The sequence below is a fragment of the Oryctolagus cuniculus genome, chromosome 21 (assembly GCF_051225735.1).
Source record: "Oryctolagus cuniculus isolate XC-2025 breed Fujian yellow rabbit chromosome 21, ASM5122573v1, whole genome shotgun sequence".
NCBI classification, from domain to species: domain Eukaryota; kingdom Metazoa; phylum Chordata; class Mammalia; order Lagomorpha; family Leporidae; genus Oryctolagus; species Oryctolagus cuniculus.
The window spans coordinates 4,040,758-4,065,721 of NC_142887.1; the positions used below are offsets into that span (position 1 = coordinate 4,040,758).

General features: G+C 41.0%; 1 pseudogene; it reads right to left on the reverse strand.

Moving 5' to 3' along the window:
* Positions 1-19,431, reverse strand: part of LOC149119801 (protein-L-isoaspartate O-methyltransferase domain-containing protein 1 pseudogene) — a 30,385-nt pseudogene extending 10,954 nt beyond the window's left edge.
* Positions 19,432-24,964: the final 5,533 nt, after the last annotated feature.

Consider the following 24,964-nt stretch of genomic DNA (forward strand, 5'->3'; position numbering starts at 1 on the left):
CACATATGAGTAGAATTTTGTGACTTATTTTTCTGTTCCTACCATGCTACCTAGATCCTCCTAGTAACAGGTGTGTTTCCTAATAGGGCTTCAGACTCTGACAGCTCCCACGTACCTCCCCATGATGGCCCCTGGAGTATGCTGGGAAAACTGGGAAGCAGTTGCTGCAACTCTGATGGAAGTCTCATTCAAGAGGTGACAGTGACAATGAGTTCTGTACATTGAGCATGAATCAGCAAGGCTCTACTAGAGTGCTAGAACATACACACCCACAGGACACCCATGGGCTTATTTTATCCACATGCACAGTGGCACAGCCATTAAGTACACAGGGGAATGCAGTCCAGGTGGGGAGAGCAAGAAACAGCTGGAGTACAACAGGAGCTAGAGTTTGCCAACCTACAGAAAACTGACCAGTCTCTTGCTGCCTCTGCAGGGGCCAGAAGAGAACAGGAGGAGAGTAGGATTTGGAGAGATGGGGCTGCTCTTTGTGACAGGGATGTCCGCCACTCTGAGTCAGGGTCCTCACAGTGTGCAGATATCCTAGGTACTCTCAACATCAGCCTCAGTGTTGGGTGCATGAGTGTCAGGAAAAGTAAGAGTGATCCACCCCTTAACCCCTCTCCTGCATCAAGAAAATTTAGGTCCCTGTTCCTCCTATAGATTGTACAGCTCAGGGTCCCAGGCAGGCTGTGCTCAGTTACACTCTCCCCTTTCCACCATTCCAGGAGGACTCCCTGGAGCCCAATGTTGACAGCACGAGAGAGATGGGGCAGTATTAGAGCAGAAGGCATCAGATTGGATCAGCAGGGCTGGTGTGAAGACTCTTATGTGGAGGAGATTTTACCGTTGTATTACTCAGTTCTTATTGAAGGAATGGAAGCAGAGTATGTGAACCTTAGGAAGATGTAGTAGGTTTGTGTGGGGACTCACTGCAAAAATTTTGATTCAAAATTAAAAGGGCTTAAAAAGTTGTTACAAAATATAATTGCATTGGGGGAAGGAGAATGGGTTGGAGGTAGAGGCTTGCAGGAACCTGGGACCTTGTATAGCAAGTGATAGAAGGCACTGGTATATCTGGTCACATGGAATACCTACCGCAGATCTTATTTTTCACCTGTTTCTGAGACCCCAAGATCCATCCCTGGAGATTTTTGTTATTCTGTGGGCTGAGGAGGCTGACTTTGGCCCTAGTATCTGTGGAGTGTACCATTGTGACAGGGCTGGTTCCATGATGTCACTGTTGCCCAGCACCCCTCTCTCTGTGTTCTACTGCAGTTAGAGGCTTACTGACTTGGAGGTTGTTTTTTTTTTTTTTATTTAGGAAGCTCATTCATCACAGGAGGACACAGGTGACTGCAACCTGCTTTCTTAATTTCCTGCTGAATTGGGGATAGTCCCTTCAAGGTATGTGGCCCTGATTTCTCCTGGCTAATGAGGAAGGTGATATTTGCTGTACCCTCAGTGGAGTCCACTGTATACTGCATATGAATATAGTTGTTTCTGACCCTGTGGGATGGGTGCAAATTTCCCTTTGATATGGATCTGTGGAGGGACATGAGTCCCTAGGGAGCCATTGTAGTCAACAGTGATCTCAGAGCTGTGGGTACACCAGACTCAGAGACTTCATGACCTATAATGGGATGGCGATGGCCCTTTATGATGGAAAATGTGGCTGCTGGAGGATATTCACAACCCAATCTGTGTGAGGAGCAGTCTTCCTGTGTGTCAAGGAAGTTGGACAAAGACCCTAAGTCTGATGCTCCCTCTGTCCCTATACTTTAAAGAAGTCACCTTTCTGGAAACTAGACTCCAGGTGTCATACACCTGTCTGTGGACCTGAATCTTCCTTTGATGAAATGGACAAGAGCTCTGTGAGTAGTTCCCTTCAGTTATCCAGTATTGCTTTATGTACAGATTTTTGTCCTGTAGCTTTTAGCACATGTGGGCCCTGAAGGTGTAGTAGGCAAAAGGGTGAACAGACACCATAGCCAAAGATGAGCAGTTACAGACCTGGATACTCCACAAAGGAGGAAGAATCCAACCTTGTTCTATGCCTGTGGTCACAGGGCCCTGGGATCCCTCAGGACAGACAGGCTGCCCTGCTGCCCCAAGACTCCAAGTGCCTTTGGTCATTCACCTGAGTCTTCTTGTCAGTTGAAGCATTACAAAGGAGGGAAGCAGGTGGGGCCTAGGGAGGAGAAGGATGTGAGCTGCTGCCTAGTCATAGGTTGGAGGTCCTACAGTGAGTCGTCTGTCTGCATCTCACCCAAGTAGTGAGACCATTTTTAGAAACACCTGCCTTGAGATAAGACAGGTCTCCACAGGGTTGGAACCCTGTTTCTGGCTGCCATCACAGTGCTCATCCTGGTGAACATTAGAGTAGAGCTGACTGACCCATTGAGTGACCCAGGGTAACTGGCAGGGTTGGAGCTGGATGTGAGGTAGTTGTGGTTTATGCAGTGCTGAGGCCTCTTCTGCATGAGGGGAGGGCCATTCTGAGGTCTCACTCTGTGCCTGATGGAGCTTGCCTTTTTCTGCACCATTATATAGGTTGTGTCCCAGGGTTAAAGGCATCTATTCCTTAATTGTGGCCAATGGTCAGAAAGGAGCCAGTGGGTCCCTGAGTCTCAGGGGGTCAGTCTAAAATCTCTTAAGGCCCAAGGGTAGCCACCATCTTGGAAAAAATATGATCCAGAGAATAAGAATTTCAGAGTAGGCCTTGTAAGTGTGCTTAAGACACAAACAAACATGAAACTGTTCTTCCTATCTGAGACTACAGTCAAATTATGCAGGTTTCCAAAGCCTGGTGTTTTCCTGGTGTAGTCGATGGAATCATTACAATATAAGATGGAGGTGTCTTCTAACTTGATGTAGGATTATGAGGCAGCTTTGGTTTTTTTCTTTGATGGATATGCAGAGATGTGCCTGTGTTATGTTCCTACTTATCTCAAAATCTTCAGTAAGTTCTTGATAATTGTAAAACTTGCTCTGAGGTGTTTTGTGGGAAGTTAGAAAGTCAAATATAACAGTTTAGTTGGCTGGGAGAGCAGTGCAACTTCCTATCTGAGATAGACTGTGGGCATCCTGGAAACTATCCAGGACAGTTTGAAGGACAACTCTATACTCATGAGGGACACTGTGGGCATTGAGGTGGCAATGTATTAGGGTTCTCTGTCCCAACTCAGTGTTGTAAAGGAGGAAAGACAGGAATCAGAAGGATTCCTGGGAAACTCAGATTTAGCTGAGGTAACCATCAAGAGGGGCTAAATTCCAGCAATTATGGTAGATGATATTGACAAGTAATGGTTCAAAGATCATGAAAAATAAGAAAAGCTATATTTTAGCAGATACGGGGTGCACAATAACCTATGAGTCTTTCTAGTTTAATGACTAGATATGTTGACATGATTTCGGGTATGTAAGTTTTTATCACTTGAACTAATGGTTCCATAAAACATAGGCACTGTTAAGAATTCAATAAAAATGCTAATATACATGTGCTTATTTCCAAACTGAAGTAATTTTTCTCATTTGTTCTCAAGCTTCATAGTGAGCAGCAAGATAAAATTGCCTCAAATACACAAATATCATACAAACTTTATTTGGTTTAAATTTTTATTTTCTTGAAAGGCACATACAGATACAGAGAAATAGTCCATCCTCTGGTTCATTTCTCCAAATGTCCACAATAACAAGTGCTAAGTCAGATAAGTCATGATAGAGGAATTCAATGAGTGCCTCGCATGAAAGAGCAAGGAGCCAATCACTTGAGTTATCATTTGCTGCATCCCAGAGTATACAACAGCACAAACCAGAAGTAGGATGTAAACCCAGGCATTCATGTATCAGATGAAGGAACACCAAACAGTGATTTAACATCTGTGCCAAACATCCACTCAATGGTGAACAAAGTGACATAAAAATATGAGGCCATCCTATAATAGCAGACTGGATGTTGTAGATCAGGCAAGATTAGCCAGAGCTGGCCCAGATCAGCAGCACTGTCCACCAGACCTCCAGTACAAAATTCACACCTAAAATACTTTTTAAAAATTTCGTGGCACCAGGTGCTGTCATTTCAAGCAATTAGGATTGCCAGCTTTATCAAATAAAAAGTGCAGAATGTTTGGTCTAATTGGATACATACAGTACATTGAAAAAAAGATTTTTGAATACCATAGTGAGCAAATTCTCAACATTATCATTTTTGTCTGATATACTGAATATACACTGGAGTAACATTAATAACTTTGAGAATTAATTTTTTTTGACAGGCAGAGTTAGACAGTGAGAGAGAGAGAGGGAGAGGGAGAGGGAGAAAGGTCTTCCTTTACCGTTGGTTCATCCTCCAATGGCTGCTGCGGCCAGCGCAATGTGGCTGGTGCAACTTGCTGATTCGAAGCCAGAAGCCAGATGCTTCTCCTGGTCTCCCATGCGGGTGCAGGGCCCAAGGACTTGGGCCATCCTTCACTGCACTCCCAGGCCAGAGCAGAGAGCTGGACTGGAAGAGGGGCAACGGGGATAGAATCCGGCACCCCAACCGGGACTAGAATCTGGGGTGCCGGCGCCGCAGGTGGAGGATTAGCCTAGTGAGCCATGGTGCTACTCAATTTTCTTTTTTAAAGATTTATTTATATATTTGAAAGTATTATACAGAGAGAAAAGGAGAAGCAGGGAGAGAGAGAGAGATTCAGTGCATTGGTTCACTCCCCAATTGGCTGCAATGGCTGGAGCTGGGGTGAATTGATGCCAGGAGCCTGGAGCTTCCTCCAGGTCTTCCCACACAGGTGCAGTGGCCCAAGAACTTGGGCCATTTTTGGTTTTCCTAGGCCATAGCAGAGAGCTGGATTGTAAGTAGAGCAGCCGGGACTTGAACTAGCACCAATGTGGGATGCTGGCAGCGACTTTACCTGCTACACTACAGCACCAACCCTGAGAATTAATTTTCAAATTTAATTTTGTGGAAGCATATAATATCATTTTCATGTCATAATTGACTTGCATTCTTTAACATTGCATATCTTTATCAAAATCTTTTTTTCTTAAAAAAGAGCTTTATTATATGTCGCTCCCCCTCTTCGTGGAGGAACGACACAGGACCCTGCACTGTTCTTTTGTCTGCTCGGCCCTCCCCAGGTTTGCTGCTGGTTCTTCCCGGGTTGGCTGCCATCCCTTCCACCTTCATGGAAGGGTGGTTCCCCCTGCCACATTCCCCACTTCTGCAGGGGAGCGGCACACCGCCGGCCAGCTCTCTCGGGGGCTGCTCAGGTGTTCCTCAGGTGTTCCCCTTAGATGTTCCTGGTGCATGTTGTCTCTCTCCTCCTTTATAGTCCTCTTCCACCAATCCCAACTCTGCTACCCACACGCCGAGTACGCTGCTCTCCTCCAATCAGGAGCAGGTCCTACAGTTTATTGGTTGAACTGGAGGCAGCTGCGTAGAAGCTGTTTCCTCCTCTCCCAGCGCCATATTGTGGGAGAACAGATGCATAGAATAAGTCTTAATTCGAGTAACTTAGTCTAGTCCGAGTTGCTCCCCACAATTATATATTTTTATTCTGTGCTTCAATACTACATAGCATGATTTCACTTATTCTCATACTGGAAGAATGTTTACCAACATTTATTTACAGAAATTTTATTTATTTATTTGAAAGAGTTACACAGAGAGAGGGGAGAAGAGAGAGAGAGAAAGAGTGTGTGTGTGAGAGAGATATCTTCCATTCACTGATTCACTCCCCAGTTGGCCACAACAGCTGGTGCTGTGCTGATCCGAAGCCAGGAGCCAGAAACCAGGAGCTTCCTTTGGGTCTCCCACTTGGGTGCAGGGATCCAAGGACTTGGGCCATCTTCTACTGCTTTCCCAGGCCATAGCAGAGAGCTGGATTGGAAGTGGAGCAGCCAGATCTCAAACTGGCACCCATATGGGGTTCTGGCACTGCAGGCCAGGGCATTAACCCACTGTGCCACAGTCCTGGCCCCCAAATTTTATTTTTTTTAAGTTTTAAACTTCATTTCAAAGATAGTTATGACAAACATCTAAATAATTATACATCTCAAATCAAAATTTATTTTGTCAGGGATTCCAAGGTAGCAGAATAGAGAAAGAACAGACTACACTAGGCTAGAAGAAAATAATAAACAAAAGTGAAGAAAGTGCATTTTCAGGAGTGAGTTGGAGGGAAAATTGCAGTGAAGATTCTGTGGAAGGAGGAGAGACATTGTGGATCCATATGGAAGGTGCAGATGTGCAGCAATGTGTACAGACATACCACATAACCCCAGAACCAGAAGCCAAGAGCTGGAGAAAGTACCAGCTTTGGAGGGTGACGTGTGATCAGACTGCAGCACCGTATAACACTGGTGATATAGTTGGAATGAGAGCCTAGTAGACTACACTTTGAATCTGGCCCAGAGACCTGAGGGGAACAGGGTGCATGCTCACCCAGGAAAAAAATGGGGCATGATTCTTTCTACCCACCTCTCTCCCTCACACACACAACAGTGCTTGGAAACCAACTGAAAGAGGGTGGGTGCCATTTTGTACATAAGTATGTAGCAGCTATAGCATCTCTTGTGCACTTGCCCAGAAACTAGCAAGGACAGATGCCATCTTGCCAGCTCCCTGCAATGGGGGCAGATAAGGTGCCATGCTGATATTAGCAACAGTTGAAGAGACTCTTGTATGTGCCCAGTAACTGGTGGGAAGAAAATGTGATTTTGAGGCCGGCGCCGCAGCTCACTAGGCTAATCTTCCGCCTAGCGGCGCTGGCACACCGGGTTCTAGTCCCGGTCGGGGCGCCAGATTCTGTCCCAGTTGCCCCTCTTCCAGGCCAGCTCTCTGCTGTGGCCAGGGAGTGCAGTGGAGGATGGCCCAGGTGCTTGGGCCCTGCACCCCATGGGAGACCAGGATAAGTACCTGGCTCCTGGCTCCTGCCATCGGATCAGCGCGGTGCGCCGGCCATTGGAGGGTGAACCAATGGAAAAGGAAGACCTTTCTCTCTGTCTCTCTCTCTCACTGTCCACTCTGCCTGTTAAAAAAAAAAAAATGTGATTTTGAAATGATTAAGGCTGCAGCCAGTGTGTATTGTGCACATGTGGGATCCAGGGATTTTACCAGAGGGAAAAATCCATATTTCCCACTGACTTTGAGTCTGCTGGTTTGACAGGGGCTGGGCACCCATGTACAACTGTGAGGTGCCCCCAGCTTCTCAGTGTATTGCTGGCACTGGGTTCAAACCACTTATGCAGTATACTCACATGCAGCTGGCTCTGGGAACATCTCTGCCCCTCTGTGAATGGGACCAGGCTAGTGGGGCAGAGTGGATCCTATGTACAACATAACTGTGAGTGCCTTGTGGAACCCTGTGACTGAGAGAGTGCAAGGTGTTGCCAGTTTTCTGGGTAATTACTGTTTATAGCTCCACACACTCTGAGCTCCCTAATTAGGGTGGGACATTGCAACAGGATCTGTGCTCATCCTGATGACTACATAGATCCTTTGTGCAATTCATATACCAGCATAGGTGAAGGTTACACCCACTGGGGCCTAACACTCAGGCATTGAACACCTTAGAAGAGAGGAGGAAAGGGTGTGATGATGCCAACAAAGGTGATCATTCCCTCCCTTCTGTTGACAATTAAGAAGACATATCATGTCCAAAATGGGTGTGACCCTGGATACTCACTTCATCCTGGAGCGCAGACTAGAGCCCCCAGGACACACTCAGCTCAAGCATCTAGGTAGTCACTAAAAGAGCAGATGTTCCACTAAGCCACAGAGGAATAGTTCAAAAATAATGCATCAAAGGAAAAATCCAACAAATGTCTCCACAAATACCTAAAAATAAATGCAGAAATTCAAGAAAAAGAATAAAGAAAACAACATAATTCCACCAAAGGAATACAAACACTTCAATATTAGACTTTGAAGATGAAGAGGTTGATGAAATGCCTGAAATGTAATTCAAAAAATTAATCGAAGGATGAAGAAGCAATGAGAAAAAATTCAAAAATTAAAGAAATCCATAAATGACATGAATGAAAACTTCTTCCATAAAGTTGAGATTTTTAGAGAAACCAAAATAAATTATTAGAAATTAAGAATTAAATAGTCAAATAAAAATGCAGTGGAAAGTCCTAACAGACTGGTTGAGGCGGAAGAAAGAATATCTGTGCTAGAACACAATGGGAATTTTTCAGTGAGAACAACAAAAAAAGAAGAAATTAGAAAAATTGAAAACAGCATTGGAGACTGTTGGGATACTATCAAAGGGCCCAGCATATGGGTCTTAGGAGTTCCTGAAGGTGTGGAAAGAGAATATGGATTAGAAAACATATTCAGTGAAATAATTACAGAAAACTTCCCTAATTTGGAAAAAGAAAGGGAAATCAAAGTACACGAGGACACAGAACTCCTTATAGCCATGACAAGAAAAGATCTTCATCACAACACATTGCAATCAAATTTTCAACAATAAAACACAAAGAAAAGATTCTAAAATGAGCATAAAATACCAGATTGCTTTCACAGGGTCTACAACTGCATTCACATCTGAATTCTCATTAGAAACTCTGCAGGCTAGGAGAGAATGGAGAGACATAATACAAGTCTTTGAAAAAACAGTCAACCCAGCAAACTGTACCATGTAAAGCTATCATTTATGAATTAAGGTGAAATAAAGAGCTTCCATAACAAACAGAAATTGAAAGTGTCACCACTTGCTCACCCTTACAAAAATTCCCTAAGAATGTGCTACACACAGAAACACAGAAAGTTAGACATCATTATGAAAGAATGTGAAGGAAGTAAAAGTACAAAATAAATATAAAGCAAACAATATGAATATTTATGGAAAAAATGCCAGGTCCAAGCCATTACTTATTGATCATAACCTTGATGTAAATGGCCTGAACTCTCCAGTTAAAAGATACAGACTTGTTGAATGGATTGAAAGTCGAGACCCGTCTATTTTCTGCCTACAAGAAACACACCTCAACAGCAAGGAGAAATGCAAATTGAAAGTGAAAGAATGGGAAAAGATATTCCACACTAATGGAAAGCAAAAATGGGCCGGCACCATGGCTCACTTGGTTAATCCTCTGCCTGTGGTGCTGGCATTCCATATGGGCGCTGAGTTCTAGTCCTGGTCACTCCTCTTCCAGACCAGCTCTCTGCTGTGGCCCAGGGGGGCAGTAGAGGATGGCCCAAGTGCTTGGGCCCCTGCACCCACTTGGGAGACCAGGAGAAGGCACCTGGCTCCTGGCTTGGTATTGGTGCAGCACCAGTGGCCATTTGGGGAGCGAACCAATGGAAGGAAGACCTTTGTCTCTCTCTCTCACTGTCTATAACTCTACCTGTCAAATAAATAATAAAAAAAGAACAAGTGTAGTCATCCTAATATCAGACAACATAGACTTTAACCAAAATACTGTTAAAAGATTCAAAGAAGGGCACTATGTGGAGATTAAGGGATCAATTCAACATAAGATGAGATAATAATAAATGTTTAAAATCCAATGCCAGGGCATCTGGTTATTTACAAGAAATATTAACAGATCTAATGGGAGACACAGACTCCAATACAATAGTAATGAGAGACATCAACACTGATTTTCCTCAATGAACAGATCAACTAGACAGAAAATCAACAAAGAAACAACAGAGCTAATTGATATTATGGATTAAGTAAACCTAAATGGTATTGATAGAGCTTTTCATTCCAAAGTTGCAGGACACATTATTTTCATCATTGTATGGAACATTCTATATTATAGACCATATGCTAGGCCATAAAGCAAGTCTCAGAAATCTTAAAAAATCTGAATCATGCCATGCATCTTCTCTGACCATGATGGAGTTAAACAAGAAATTAACAACTCAAGAATTTCTAAAACATATGCAAACACATGGAGACTGCAGAACATGTGCCTGAATGAATAGTGGGTCATAGAAGAAATAGAAATAAAAAAAAGTTCTTGAAATGATTGAAGATAATACAACACATCAAAACTTATAGAATACAGCCAAAGTAGTGTAAGAGGGAAGTTTATAATAATTGAATGCTTACATCAAAAAATTGGAAAGGTACCAAATAGACAAACTTTCAATACATCTAAGGTGTGGAGTTTCAAAAATGAATGAGACAGAACACAGACATCTTCACATAGGCAGTGTTCCCCAGATTGCTCTGGCCAGCACTTTTTATTAGAGGATACCAGCAAGTCTACAAGCTAGCAAGCACATAGGCGCAATTGGTGTACAACTTTAGGTGGGAAAGGAAACCAGTCTGGTGATCCATGACAGAGAACAGAGCAGTGGTGTAAATCTTCAAAGACAGGTCCATTCAAATGCTTGGAAGTCTACAAATTCTGGAAAACATCCCAGGTGCCAATTAATGTCCATTAGCCCCCTGCTGTCTCTGCATTCCTTTGAGGGCAAGTGTGCCCATTCCCCAGCCTCTTTTGGTGGAAATCAGAAACTGTGGCTATGCCTCTAATTTCAGGGGAGTGTCTCTCCTGAGAGACACTTAGGCAGCATCCTCTATTTCCCTCCTTTCTTTATTTTAAGAGTAGATCTAGATCAGGCATGCATGAGATGATGCATGTGTCAAACACAGGATGAGGACCATAATAATTGGTACCACAAAGTGCAGCAGCCATTGCAGCCAGAATCTCAATAGCCACCATTCAGGTTTAATATTTAAATGAGAAATTTCATTTTTGATGTTATCAATTTCCTTTTGAATTAAATTAGAATTATCTGTGATGTTGAAACAACACAATCCTGGAAATTATTGTGATCCAATTTGATGTTTAAGTAGTAAATAATCAATAGCAGCACAATTTTTTAATTTAATGAATGCATTTTTACATAGATACAACTTTAGGGATATAGTGGTTCTTTCTCCCTAACCCTCCACCCCACTCCCATCCCACCTCCCATTCCCTCTCCCATCTCCTTCCTCATTATGGATCATTTTTAGTAGGACTTCATATACAGAGGACCAACTCTATGCTAATCATAGATTTCAACAATTTGCCCCTACGCCAACACACAACATATAGAGTACAGTTTGGGGAGAGAATTTGCAGTTGATTCTCATATTACAATTCAATAGGGACAGAGGTCCTTCCTGGGGAGCAAGTGCACAGTGACTACTGTTGTTCCTTTAACAATTAACACTCTTTTTATGATGTCAGTGATCATCCGATGCCCTTGTCATGGGCTTCCAGGGCTATGGAAGCCTTTTGTGACCATAGACGCCATTGGTATTTGGACATAGCCATCAGCAAAGAGAATATTCTCTTCTTCCTTCAGAGAACAGTGTCTCCTTTGATGACCCTTTCTTTCCTCTGAGGTCTCACAGAGATCCTCCATGTAGGATTTTTTTGGTCAGAGTTTTGTCTTTCCATGCCTGAAATGCTCTTGCAGGCCTTTCAGCCTGACCAGGAAGCCGTACGGGTTGATTCTGAGGTCAGAGTGTTATTTACTGCAAGTCATTCTAGGAGTCTGCTGTGTGGACTGCTTCCCATGTTGGTCCTACCTTCCTTTTTAATTCTATTATTTTTACCAGGTACTTGATGTTATTTTTATTTTCACTTTTAAACTTAGACCAGTCTATCTGTTGCAGCATAATTTTGTAAAACACCTTCATGAATTTGAATTAACTCTAAATGCATCACTAATGCAGTGATGGCCTTAGCAGCTTTTTCTAAAAATAGGCAAGCTCTTCTAGGAAGATAGGTGATAACAATTCCAAAAACAGGATAACAACACAGGGTCTCCTATAGGTATCTTTACCTCAGGAGTAACAGTTGTTAAACAATAAGAGCCAACAGGGAGGGAAAAGCATAACATAATGATTAACAAGATCAAAGTAGAACTGTATGTAAGTTAAGCAAAAATAGTGGTAAATAAAGTCTCAGGAGTTTCTATAATGTGTTTCTGTTGTGCAGAAGCAATCAGCAATCAATGACTTCATATCTCCCCAGGTGGTCGATTTGTCTTGGGGGACTTGCAATGAAGTGGCTTTGTTTTTGATTCTTTGAAAGAGGGTGAAACAGTGGCACTGATTTTTGTCTTCTTTAGCTATAAAGGAGGAATTGTATCCTGTAACTGCTGGTGCCAACTCATGGTGTCTGTAGGTCAGACACAGTGGGTTGGAATCCACACAGGACCTGTAAGGGCATAAAACAGAAACAAACCCTCTTCCCTATGTTTGGAGTGGTTTAAAGCCCTTTGAGTTAGGATGGGGGGACTACTTATAATAAACTAACAGTCGTGGTTCTTCATGAGCTGGATGGAGTTTTGTGCTAGGGTTTCAGAATCAAGAGAGGTAGAATTGAATTTTGAAAAATAAGTTAAATGATTAAGTGTAAATAAAAGAATGGCCATTTTATGATTAATCTCCCCAGGAGTGTTTCCCCCTTTTCTTTTGTTTTTGAAGAACGGTTTTAAGCATATGATGGGCCTGCTCAGCAATGGCTTTCCTGCAGGATTATGGTGAATGCCATGAGTAAGTTTAATATCTCATAATTGACAAAAATGATTGAATGCAGAAGAGGTATAGGTGGGCCTATTATCAGTCTTTAATTGAATAAGTTTATCCATGACAGCCATGATTTTTCCTTTGGAGAAATAGTTTCTTTATAGCAAAGATAAAAGGAAATTTTTATGTATATTTTATATAATTCATATATTCTTTTTGCCACATTACAAACTTATACACTTTAAGAAAAAAGAAGTAGGGGGCACAAGTAACAAATCTTACATTATGGATAATGCTTTACTTGTCAAGATAAAACTAATGTAAATGGTTTATACCATCATCCTTCCTCCAAATAGATTTTTATAAACAAAAGTCTGGGCTTGATTTATTAAAAAAAAAATTGAACACAATGACATAGCAAGTAGATTCTGTGAGATCTGAGCCTGGATCAAGGTGTAACTATTTTTAATTAGGCCTCCATCTGTAACTTGGGCCTGACCAGGCCCTGAACTCTGAGCCAGAAGTTCCTAAAAGTAAATAAATGAACTCCCCTTGCAATAAACTCTCCTAGCAACAGCTGATTAACAGATAACAGAGAAATACCTAGAGTTCCTGGTGTCTTCTCAGGGCAGATAAGGTGATTGATAGCTACCCAAGACCCTGAAGTACAGCAAGTACACCCCATCAGCTCAGACCCCATGTTTCGGCCAATCAATTCAAAAGGCATCAACCCCAAAGCCATCCAACCACCTTTAGTAGGTCTGTTCCCACCACTGGATGCACTAATCAATTCTAAGAGATGTCCTTTGAATTTCCCGCGGGATGAGATGATTTGCTAAATGGTACCATGATGTATAGAATGTCTCTGACACTCTATAAAAACCTTGTTAACTGAAGGGTCAGGGCTCTCAATTCAGACCCACTGCATCAGTGTTGATTGAGAGTCCAGGTCCAGACCTGCAATAAAACTCTCCTGTGCTTTACAGCAGTGTCGGCTCCTTGGTAGTCTTTGGGAACAACTGAACTGGGCATAACAATTCTCCTTTAAGTGGAGTTGTCCAAATGTAATCTGAATGGGTATTAATAATAACATGTAAATAAGAGAAGGATTTTGATAAATGACAATGAGTTATGTCCATTTGTCAAAGTTCATTGGCATGATGTGTGCCGGCCTGCAGCACAAAGAACCGGGTTTCCTGAAACACAAAGTGGGAATGGGGGAACAAGGACAAGGACTCAAAGAATGGAGCCAAGACAAGTCCTGATCAAGGCTCATTTATTCAACAAAGCCAGTAGTATTTAAACATGACCAGTTGTACACAAGAAGGAGCACAAAAGATTTACATATCAAAAAGACTAAAGAGTTCGGATAAGGTTCTTCCTCTTAACAGAGGTGTGACTGATTATCTACATCATCTCTTGTGAGAAGTTCAGCAGTGAGATAAGGTTCTTCCTGTCTCTTCCTGGAATCTCCTTAGCCTAATTGTCTGTGTCTCCATTCATATGTTTAAGTGTAAACAAAAGGGGCAACTGCCTGTGGCTGCCCACAATGATGGCCTTGAGGGTTGACAGCAGCAAAAGGAAAATAATGAGGAGTTTGATCACATTGGGAAAAATTACAGATTGTTTCAGGAACATCAGGAAGAGGAATTTTAAACTGTTTATGGAGAGATTTAGCTGATTAATGAAAAATTCAGGACTGAAGAGGATCAGTAGGTAGGACACACACTTGTAAAGCTTCATCCACATGTCTGTTGCCTTCTGAAAGAAAACCTGGTAAAGAGGTGTGACTGTGAATATAGCAGCATGTAAAGGGATTGGCATAGCAGAAAGTGTAAGGTTAATAAAAAAATGGCTAAGTAAATTAAGATCAATGGCAGTGTTATGGGAAAACAGCAGCAAAGAAATTATTATTACCATAGATTTTTGTCTCACATGGAAGAAGAATTTCCAAGCTGATAAGGCAAAGAGAAAAGCAATGTTTAAAGGTTTAAAAGCAAGATTTACTAGAGTCAAAGACCTCCAGCCAGAATGACATGAAAGTGGGCTGTAACAGAAGCAAAACCCAAGAGATTCCCTGGCACCAGCACCAGAGGTTTTTTAAGTACAATTTCTTAAGTACAATTTTAAAGGAAAAAAACTTGACAGATTGGCATTCAGTTAAGAGGCAGGGACAAAACCCATGAAAAGACCCAATTTACAATCCTTTTCTTATCTGGCTTGCTTATGATAAAACAAAACAAACTACAAAAAAAAAAATTACAAGGGTGGGATGCCTAATTTGTTTTCACAATAAACTGTGAGCTCTGGAGCTCCCTACTTGCCTGCTATTCTCATGGTAAATTTGTGAGATTCCAAAGACTGGGCAGGCAGGCAATTCTGACCTTGCTAAGGACGACTCTTTGGAGAAAGGAAGCATTTTACACCCCCAATTCCACTGAGACTACACTGATTGCCTATTAACCCATCTGACGTCTCACAGCAGGACTAATTTAAGCATGTGGTAAATGAAACAATAAATTATATCAAGAATCAGCAATAAGATTAAAGGGTTGATCTTTAAAGAACCCTAAGGCCAAAATAACTGCTTTTATTTAGATCTCCTGGGTTTTAATTTGGGAGATCATCCATTCTACCTTGCTGAGGGAACAGGGGCTATTTCTTCTTTTTGCAACAGGACAATAAGGTTAATGAAAAGTGTCCCAGGATTTCCTTGGACCTGGGGAACAGTCATGTGGGTCCTTTCTTGAACGATGAGCACTTCTTTGCCAGGATTGTTACAAAATGTGTGGTCTACCTTTATTTTTCATTAACAAAACTGTTTTTTTTAAATATGATTACTGGCCTTAAATTTAAGTAATTTTGTTGCACTAAAGATCAACTTTAAGGCAAAAGGATCACAGTTAATGTGCTCATGGTGGGGGCCATACTTCCCACTCTGTTTCTTAAGCGTAGTATTAAGGTCCTGCATGGGAAGTTAGTGCACAGTGACTCATGTTGTTAATTTAACCATTAACACTCTTATGTGTGACATCAGTGACCACCCAAGGCTCTTGACATGAGCTGCCTAGGCTCTGAAAGCCTTCTGAATTTAAAGACTCTGTCAAAATTCAAACAGGGCCATAAGCAAAGTGAAAGTTCTCTCCACCCCACAGAGAAAAGTACATCCTTCTTTGATGACCATTTCTTTTCACTGGAGTCTCACCCAGGGAGGTTCTCCATGCAGGGACAACTTTTCCCACAAGTGTCCTGGCTTTCCACACCTGACATGCTCTTGTGAGCCTTTTAGCCAGACCAGAAGACCAGGATGCCTTTAGGGCTAATTCTGAGGTCACAGAGTGTTACTTAGAGCAATTGCCATTCTATGAGTCTGCTGTATGGACTGCTTCATATATTGGAGCATTTACTCCTCTATAACACTATTAATTCTATTGCTATGATCAGTTTAACAATTAGTCCCATCTATACGACCACTTTAAAACTTAATCCAATCCAATAGGATCATTTTAAAACTTAATCTAGGGCTGGCACCGCAGCTCACTAGACCAATCCTCTGCTTGTGGCACTGGTACCCCTGGTTCTAGTCCCCATTGGGGTGCCGGATTCTGTCCCGGTTGCTCCTCTTCCAGGCCAGCTCTCTGCTATGGCCCGGGAAGGCAGTGGAGGATAGCCCAAGTGCTTGGGCCCTACACACACATGGGAGACCAGGAGGAAGCACCTGACTCCTGGCTTCAGATCAGCACAGCGCACCTGCCATAGCAGCCATTTGGGGGGTGAACCAACAGAAGGAAGACCTTTCTCTCTGTCTCTCTCTCTCACTGTCTAACTCTGCCTGTCAAAAACAAAACAAAACAAAACAAAACAAAAACAAAACTTAATCTAATCTGTATAATTATATTAAAACTTAAGATGTCACTTTCACTATCTAGCCCAAGGGGATTTGAGATCCCATGGTGAAGTAAATTTAGTTGTGAAGTTACAATTTAAGCTTTTATTTTGGCTATGCTATTATGTAGAGAATGTTAGCCACTCCTTTCATAAGATCTAAAAATCAAACTGTACATCTTGGAGAATCCCTCAGCACAGAGTCAGTTTTCCATCTTAAATAGGGAATAGAGAGAAATGAGGGAACAGTGATTACAACCATTAAATAACAGCTTATGAAAATATTCACTAGGATGTCCAATGCCTTTTATACATTTTAATACATATGTTTGGAAATATCTCTTAAATATCTAACACAGTGTAGCTTGCTTAACCAGCAAACTTGAGCACACACATATGAAGCATTTTTAGTTTCTTTCTACAAATAGATTTAAAACATCTTACAAAGAGATTTAGGTCACATGAATCAAATGTACCTTTGATTAATTTTAGCAGTTTAAATTTATGAGCAATCTTTCATTTATAGGCTAATTAAGACAGAGCTCTTACTAAAATTTCCTATGTAGGTGTACAATATATACACACATATAACACAACATACAAGACAGAACAATGAAGCGGTTTTGTTAATAGTTTCCTAAAATCTTTAGCTGTTTTTTTATTATCATCAACCATTTAGAATTACTTGCTGCTCTTAATAATCTAAATTAGCCAAACTTTTGTGAAGTTGGCTTTATCTGTTTACAGAACTGTCCCAGAGTATTGAACACAATAGAGGTCATGGAAAGAGAGGTCCTTTTAAACCTAAAATGATACATTTAAACATAGAACCAACAATGTTTTAGTTTCATGAGCAGCAGATATGGTATATAAAACTGTGGATAACAAAAAATTTTAAGTAGCCATGTTTAAAATTACAAACCTATTAACCAATAAGAGGTGCTTGCTTACTCCATACAATATTTTTTTAAAAAACACTTATAGGATTTTGTAAGAGAAATAACCCTTTTAGGCCTCTGGGCCTTTCTCGTTAAAATAACCATCATATCTAGTAACACAAGATCATTAGACTTTAACCTTTAGACATTTGTATTGGTAGCATTTTATATTATCAAAATTTAAAATTTAGCACCACTTCATATCTTGATAGTACTTCTAATACAACCCAAATAGCCTGATGATTTGGTGTCTCTACAAGATGAGAGACATGTCCTTTGATATTTTCAGGGGCCTATCTGGAAATACCAAAGTCCAAAATTTTTGGAACTGAATTTTTGAATGCCTGCCAATAATGCCAAGAAGGCTCAAAATCCAAAATATCTGGTCGAAATAGGATCCCTTTACACCATGACATCATATAGACAAAATTTGATCATTGTTATAAGGTGATTATATGTGTTTCAGAATAAATATATATTTTAAACAAATCATAACCCAAATAAGAACTCAGCTGTTTTAAACAATTAGAACCTAGCAGAGACATTAAGATAACATAATAGATTAACTTAACACAAAATCTGCATCTCTTTGGTTGTTCCAAAAGTGATAAATAAAACCTTAAATTTAAGAGCTGGTATATTGAATCAAATCCCATAACTTGGATGTTTTAACAGAGTCAGAACTAGGGAAGAGAGAATAGCTTACTGGAGCTGGCTAGAAAACTGAGCAGAGTCACGGATTAAACAAAGCTTTCAAAAGGAGATGCTGCAGGTTTTTAAATAGATTTTTAGCAATATTTTGGAATATTTACTAACATATGCATTGTAAAGTCTTCATTGCTGTAACAGAGGATCAGATTTTAGTTCTATGTCAAATAGATGAATAGACATACATTTTGAAATAACCCTCTAGAATTCCCCACATTAAGACAACACTTTTTAAAATACAGTAACATCAAATTTCAAGCCTAGTTATTTCCAAGTGGTGTTGAACTATTTTCATATGGACAATTTATGAAAACATGTTAGCAAGCCCAAGTGGCTTTTCTATATAGACACATTCATCTCATTAGCTTTACCCAATTTTACATTTAGCACTTACACCTAAATGACTTATGATGCTGATAGTATATTATATTATATTATATCTCTATCTGAAGTTAATCAAAATCAAAACTGCATTTATCTATAACTAGTAATGATTATTTATTGCTGTTTTCATCATTGATTACCCATTTCTATAGCACTGGAAACCTTTTAAAATATATATTGCAAAATAAGTTTGGCACGTTACAAAGCAATAATTTTGAAGGCAGTGATTCTGCTGGATTCAAAGAGAGAAATTTTCTTGGTATTCAGTTACAAGGCAGGGACAACCTGTGACAGTAACTATAGGGTTAAATTGAAAAATCTTTCTCATCTGTGTCTGTATTTGGCAGCAGCAGGTTGGCATAGGAGCCTGAAGAGCCATGGGAGCCCAGGTTGGGGCTGATGGTAGTGCACGTTCCAGCAGGAACACCAGAGACAAGTTTTGGGGAACATGTCCATTTATTAACAGCTACATACGCTTTTTAAAGAGCAGGGAGAAGGAGCGTAACTAACTCAGGGGAATACTGACTATAGGACAGAACTGATACTGATACCAATATGCCTCTCCACTCAGCTTTTCTGGGGGGCCTAAAGGGCCAGGACCACACCTGGGAGCAGTTTACCTGATTGGCAGAAGGTGAGGGTGGGGAGAAATGTGCCTGGGCTCAGGCTAACTGCTGGGATGACCCAGAGAGATCTATTTTCAATTGACTTTATACCACAGTGCTGGCCCCATTTGCCCATTTCTTAACTGAGTTGTTTGTTTTGCTGTTGTTTTCTCTTTAAATTTTCCCTGAGACTGCACTCCTTCCACTTTGTTAAAACTATCTTCTAGTAGAGTAAAGCAGCAAGTTCCCTCCCTACTCTGCCATCCAAAGTAATCACATTGCTTTTATGATACTCAAATTAACCAGTATTTCTTGTATTTTTTAATTTAATAAGTCAGGCAGAAATGAAAGAATTTCATTGTGATCAAATAAGAGTGCATCAAACAATTAGACAAAAAGCTTACCATTGTGGGCTGGCATCGTGACATAACACATAACATTGTTACCTGCAACACTGGCATAACACATGGGTGCTGGTTTGTGTCCTGGCTCTTCCACTTCAGATAGATCCCTGCTGATAGACTGAGAAAAGCACAATCTTCTGAATAGTACAGATGAAATCAGAGGAAAAATAACCCCACTACATGAGAGGCCTGAACAATGCTTCCTTTGCAGTTATGTGCTCCAGTAGATGCTATGAGAAGGCAGTGTGGCCTTCATGCCCTGTGGTTCACACATTTTCTGCAGGCTGAAGAGAGTTAACTTATATTTGGTACCTTCTATGTGCCAAGAAGTTCAGACATCTCTTACTTGCCACTTTACCTAATTAGCTTCACCTGGAGCTCTGGGCTCTCCTGTCTTAGTTGGTTGCCTGGATACCCAACACATTCTGTGTCTACCTCCATCTTTGGGGACATATGAGCACATGGGAGAGTGAACACCTTCTGTGTAGCATGAAAGTAGCCATGGATGCACATGGGCATGTGTGAGCACCTTTGTGTACCAGGCACACATTGATGCATGTAATTTCTATGTGTAAACACATTTTTACCAGGCACATGTCTGTGTATTCACATGTATGCAGGAGTACCTTCTGTGTACCAGGCACACATCCATGAATGCACATGTGCTTGTGTGAACACCTTTGTGTACCACACATCTGTGCATGTACATGTCTGTGTGCCAATACATTTGTGTACCATTCACATGTCTGCATGCACACACATGTATGTGTGTGTGTATGTTAGCACCTTTGTGTACTAGGCACATATCCATGCATGCACATGTGCTTTTGTGAACACTTCCATGTACCAGGCACACATCTATGCATATAGGTTTGCCTATATGAATCCCTATGTGTGCCAAGTGTCTTTACATGCAGCAGCCTCCCACACTCCCTCTGAGGGTGATACTACTATTTTTTCCATTTTTTAGATGAGCAAAAAGAAGAGGGTAAGCCATCTTGACTAAGATACCTCAGCTGCAGTGAAGAACCCAACACTTCATTGTCCAAGCACTTAAGCCCAAGTACTTGAGCCCCAGTGTAGACCACTCCACTCACATAGTAAGTGGCATATCAAATAGTCCTTGCCCCCAACTCATCTGTATCCCCAACACTGATCCCTAAACTCTCAGGAAAGGATTCCCTCTTGTTGACTAAGTCACTCCCATCAGTGACAAATATTTGTCAAAATGAGAAATAAATTGACAAATTTTCTCATCAGCCATTTTGTTCAGTTCACCAAAGTTTGGTTACTGCCTCACTTCACTCAGGAAATCTCTGGTCCAACAATCTCTCTGTCCAAATGAGAGCTTCAGCAACGTGCTGATTCCCCAAGCTGCCTGCAGCATCAGACCTCACCCTCCTGCCTATTCAGGCTCTTTTCACTCTTGACTTTTATTGTTGCCAGTCTCTTCTCACCACATAAGGTCAAGAGGCTGTCTCCTAACACAAGACCATAAAGCACAGATTCTGAACTTTCTCCCACTGTCCATGGGCCACACTTCTTAAAACCTGAGCTTCTTTCATGATACCCCTCTCTTCTCATTATAAACAAGAATCTTAAGTCCAAATTCTTGGCCCTGAATCCTAGCCACCTTCACTCACTCCCACTCACTTTCCTTCCAAACATCCTTCCCTCAGCTTAGCTGTCACTGCCCCAGCTCCACACTTGGCTGTGCCCTGGACAATGCTACTGCCTCTCTGACTTCTGCTAGCATCCAACACAGGCCTCCACTCCCTTAAACCATTCCCTACAAGGGATTTCTCATGTATCTCAGATCTTGTACTCACACTTTTGCACATGAATTTACTTCTTAGAAAGTATTATTTAATAAATTCAGTTGCTTTCTAAAGTAATTGAGATCATTCTGAGTTTTATTATCTTTGTGTAAACTTGCATATAATTGTTATTGCCATTTTGTGGCATTTAATGTAGTTTTAAGATAATAACTTCACAATGCATATTTGCAATTCAAAATTTAGGAGGAAGGCATTGTCATATTCACTTTTTACATAAGACACATGAGCTCATGGGGTCTGTGCTATGGTGCAATAGGTTAATCCTCTGCCTGCAGTGCTGGTGTCCCATATGGGCACTGGTTCTAGTCCTGGCTGCTCTTCTTCCAATACAGCTCTCTGCTGTGGCCTGGGAAATCAGTAGAAGATGGTCCAAGTCCTTGAGCCCCTGCACCTACGTGGGAGACTGGGAAGAAGCACCTGGCTCCTGGCTTGGATTGGCAGTTCTGGCCATTGCGGCCATTTGGGGAGTGAACCAATGGAAGGAAGACCTTTCTCTCTGTTTCTTCATCTCACTGTCTATAACTCTACCTCTGAAAGTAAATAAATAAAATCTTTAAAACTAGACACATGAGCTCTCAAAGAGGTTAAGTTACTATCCAAGATCACACAGCTAGTAGATTGTAGACCCAGGAATTGAACATCAAAGGCAGTGTTAAGATGGAAGTTTATAGCAACCAGTGGCTACATCAAGAAACTTGAAAGACATCAAATAAATGATCTAAGGATGTATCTCAAGGACCCAGAAAAACAAGAACACACCAAACCCATACTTGGAGGAAAGAAATAATTAAAATTAGAGAAGAAATAAACAAAATTGAGGCCAAAAAATATAGAAAAGATCAGTGAAATGAAGAGCTGCTTTTTGGAAAAAATCAAAAATATACACCATTGGCCCAACTAACCCAAGAAAAGGAAGAAAACCCATATTGAAAATTGGAGATGAAAAAGGATTATAATGAATATCACATATAAAAAAAGAATCATCAGAGCCAGCACATGGCATAGCAGGTAAAGCTGCCACCTGCAGTGCCGGCATCTGATATGGGTGCTGGTAAGAGAATGATAAAATAATATCACTTATGAACATAGATGCAAAAATTCTCAACAAAATACTAGATAATCGACACATCAGAAAGATCACTCACCCAGACAAACTGGGATTTATCTCTGGTATGTAGAGATGGTTGAACATACACAAATCAATAACTGTAGTACATCACATTAACAAATTGAAGAATCAAGGCTATATGATTATCTCAGTAGATGCAGAGAAAGCATTTGATAAAATACAACATCCCCCAAATAACTGGAAGTTATATGAGGGCAGAAGCCATTTTCTCCCTTTCATGTCTTACATCATCCCTCACTCCATCCCAACATCAATGGTGGTAGTTCAATATATACGTTCTCTAATATGTACCATAGCAAGTAAATTAAATGTGTTCCTAAAACTTATCGAGATTTTCCTGCATGCTAGCCTCTATTTTAAGCACTTTAGAAAGATTAACTCTGCTATTTCTCACATAAATCTTAAGAATTATAGAATTTTATTACCCACATTTTACACATGAGAAAAAAGATTCATTAAGTAAGCCTGTTAAGGAAAAGGAAACTGGCAGAGCCAGAATAAAATCCCAGGTGGTTGAGTCCATGTTCCATGCTACTACTCAACATTGGCTCTGAAGGGGCCTATTTACTGAGTTTTGTAACTGTGTGGCCAGGTTCTAATAACCTGAATTCTGTTTTGGAAGAGCTCAGTTCTTTGTTTCAGCTGAAGTTTCTGTAATTTATTCTTTCCCACAAATATAGAGCATAATCAAGCCATCTGCAAATGTAAGAAATGTGCAGCTCTGGCAACACAGAAATTCAGTTCCTTGTGGTTGCATTCCCATGGGCGTCAGTGAGGCTGGCAGGAAAGCTGTCCAACCCCAGGATGGCAAAGTGTGGGCTGCCACAAATGAACTGCAGCTCTGCATCTCATTGTTTATTCTCTTCTGTTCTCCCTCATCTATCTCTCTGCCCCTCCTTGCCAATATGAATCAGGAATTGTCATTTCTCTGAAGCAGCAATGCTTAACATACTGTGAGGCCTTCACTGGGATTTAAAATTGGGAATGTATACCATTTTGGAAATCTGGAATGCACATCATAGGAAGCTAAAAATGCAGCTGGGAAGGAGGCAGAGGGTGAGTGTCCTCAGCAGCTGCTCTGAACCCTGACTGCACATTGGAATCACATGGAACACAATTATAATAATACTATGCCTAGTTCCCACCCCCAGAGACTCTGACCAGATTGAACTCAGGTTTACCCTGGAGATCAATGTGTTTTAAAAGCTTCCTAGATGATTCTAACATTCACCAGGGCTGAGAATGTCTGATCTAGGGTATGACTGTTGTGGTCAATGTTCATTCACAGATGTCTTTCTTCAAAGGTGAGCAGAATCCATGTTATGAATCACCAAGTTCAATTTGTATGCATCACTGCAATCTCAGAGACATTGTGTGTGCTTTGTTCTAAGCCTGGTGTGCCCAGAGGAATCATTCATTTCTGGAAGTATTGTAATCTAGAATCCAAATTCCAGCCCACCTGTTTGTCTGAATGTGTGGCTCCTTTTATTGATGAATCTTGGATACCTGGCCCAGGCAACCATCATGGAAGCAATGTCTTCTTTTTAAGCAAGCACATGCTAGAGTAGGTCAGGTCTGGCCAGCACTCACTATAGGACAGTTCTGCTCTCTGAGCCTACAAAGAGAAGGAAGTAGGAGACTTTGAGCATTTTATTTCAACCTAAATGTAAGCTTCCCTAGGGATGTGCTGGACCTGGTTATTACTGACTCATTAGAGTTAATTGTGTGTATTTTCCTCTCCTCTTCACTTTCAGTGCTTTTGTGTTGGCAGTAGGTATATATATACCAGAGAAATATGCAATAGCTTCTTTTTTTCTTCTGGGAGTCTGATTGTTAAACATGAACATGCCACTGCATTTACCCAGAAATAGCTCTCTAAAGAGAAGTGAAATGTAGGCAGTGATTTCTGGCCTTCAGTCTCCATGTTGCACCTGTTTCTGCAATGTGCTCACCACCTTTTCTCCAAAGACATCCAGGAATTATCAAGTTTCTTTGCACATCACACATATATGTAATCATATCAAAATTATCTGAATATTTATTTAGAATAAAGTATAAAAGTCTTAGAATGACTCAAAATGTGACATTATCAGGAAAATGTGCATTTTGACAAGGCTTACACATTTAAATAAAATGATTGAGTCTCACAAGGAAATATGAGACATCAATCAATGTATACAGTGAATTTGGGAAGAGGCTCTAAGGCCTTCCCTGCATCCATGCAACTTCCTAAGTGGGAAATTGTCACCTCTGCCAAGTGTGTAAGACAACCCTATTTATTCTCCAACATGAGTCAAGCCACTTTGCCTTCCTTCTGTGAGAATGCTTCTCTACAACCATTCTGTCAGCTACCTTGAACTTCACTATTCTTGTGTCATCACAACAAGCTGTTGAGGACATAGACCAAAATGGGAAGAGCTGAAGTTCAAACCCTGCAGTTCTAATGAAATTGGTACTGTGGATTCTATTAGTCATGATATCTGGCTGGCATCAGTGTTACTACTTCAAAGCCATGGTCCTTCAACCCATGGAACTGAACATGTCTTGGGATTCCTCCCACTTCCTTCTCCCAGGATAACAGT